At 39.4% G+C, this 1,823-nt stretch overlaps 1 non-coding gene across 1 annotated transcript; it reads right to left on the bottom strand.

Annotated features, from left to right (window-relative positions):
• Positions 1-81: 81 nt before the first annotated feature.
• LOC115870895 lies at positions 82-188 on the bottom strand. The gene has a single exon (XR_004046984.1). It is a non-coding gene; the product is annotated as a U6 spliceosomal RNA (small nuclear RNA).
• Positions 189-1,823: the final 1,635 nt, after the last annotated feature.

Raw genomic sequence — 1,823 nt, 5'->3', positions numbered from 1 at the left:
CAGCTTTCTTCACCACATTTGCTTATGCACCCATTTGTCTTCAGTGATCGTGTCCAGAAGGTGAGCATCATGGAATGCCAGCAAAATATGGAATGATTCATGAATTTGCATGTCATCCTTGTGCAGGGGCCATGCTAATCTTCTCTGTATCATTCCAATTTTAGTATGTGTGCTGCCGATATGAGCACAAGTTTGCTAACATTTTTATAAGTCTATATCAAATTTGAAGAAACAAGTTGCCTGGAACTGACATTGACAGACTCGTTCCCAAATCTATAGTTGTTGTTAGTTGCCATCAAGCGGATTTTGCCTTATGGTGACTCCAAATCTACTTTCCACTTTGTAGAAACAGGCTACTTTTCTTTCTTTCTTTTCTGGGAGCAGTACACTCAGCTAAAGAACAGAGAATTTGGACCTTTTAATCTTTTAAAGATTATTTGATAGACATTGATGGCCATATTACCGAATTCAGACTAATAGGACGGAAGGTAAAAAAAATCTATGGTAAAATAATGACTTCCCAAGAAAAAATTATAAACTTAAAAAGTGTTTGCTGTTGCCCTTTGCTCTTTGTTTTTCCCACCCCCACCCCCTTTTTTTCCCTTTGGCTTGGAACGCAGCAGCCATCTTGAAAGATAGGAAACTTTTACTTGCCAAGGTTAGTGCATCGACAAGACAAAAACCCAGACACGTTGATGAAATCTTTTGTCTCCTACAAGGACTCGTCTGTTATCTCCCTATCCTTTGCTGTGTGAACACAAATAAGCCTTCAACTTCCCTAAGCCATGATTGTAAAGGTTTTTGCCACTCAAAACAGTTATTGCTTACCTATCCACCTTATAAAGCGATACAGTTAGAACGCTCCTGAGAAGCCAGGATGGTTAGGCTTTTTCTCACATTGTTTGCACTTATTATCAAACCACTCCCTGGAAAAGTAGAAGGACAGTAAACAGAGGGCTGGCCTTCAAAGAGATGGATCGGCACAGTGACTGCAACAATGGGCTCTAACATAACCCCCATTGTGAGGATGGTGTCGGTGTGTGGTTCTGTGTGCGTGTGGCTGCTGTGAGGCAGACGCTGCTCAAGAGAGCACCTAACAATAACAATATTGAATCATAACCAATCACATGTAAAATGGCTAATCATAAAGAGTTCTGTGCTTTACTTGCTAGTTTTATATTTCAAAGATGATTGATTGAAAACAACACCCTACCCTGTTTCGGCTTTATTAACATAGCAAGGAAATCTCTATTCCCAAAAGGGAATTATGTTTACAAGTACGGGGATCAGTATTCAAAACACAATTCAATCCATAACAGTACTTTCTATAACATTATTCCCAAAAAATATTTTGGGGGAAAGAATTTTAAGGTGAAATTGGTTTACAAAATTCTTCACACTACATCTTCACAATGTACATTGATGTACTGAGTTAACCCCAATTCCCTTGAACACAGAAAATTCCTTCAGGTCTCCTTTATTTTTTCCTTCCTTCCCTCTCCTTTTATTTTCCTTTTATTTTTTGGTTTTGTGTAATGTTTATTAAAATTTAAGCTCTTTGTCTAAGGACAAAGTTTGATGTATTAGGCTAGATTGTTTAGATAAAACTAATGACACTCCTATGTATAAGGGCGAATTTCTATCAAGAAGCAATTTCATTCAGAAGGCATCCCAGCCCTGTCCAATTCAAGTCAACAGGTCCAACGCTAGCCAGGGCTCTCTTACACTCACGTAGCTGCAGAAACGTGAAGCAGGAGGTCACAGGCTGTTGGGTGCAAAAACATGTGGATGCAGGTCGGTGGAAACCTGGCAGGGCACCAGCA

The sequence above is a fragment of the Echinops telfairi genome, unplaced genomic scaffold, assembly GCF_000313985.2.
Source record: "Echinops telfairi isolate 266 unplaced genomic scaffold, ASM31398v2 ScPeMD7_2;HRSCAF=8, whole genome shotgun sequence".
NCBI lineage: Eukaryota > Metazoa > Chordata > Mammalia > Afrosoricida > Tenrecidae > Echinops > Echinops telfairi.
The sequence above is the reverse complement of the archived record's forward strand: the minus strand, read 5'-3'. Positions and strand labels throughout refer to the sequence as shown.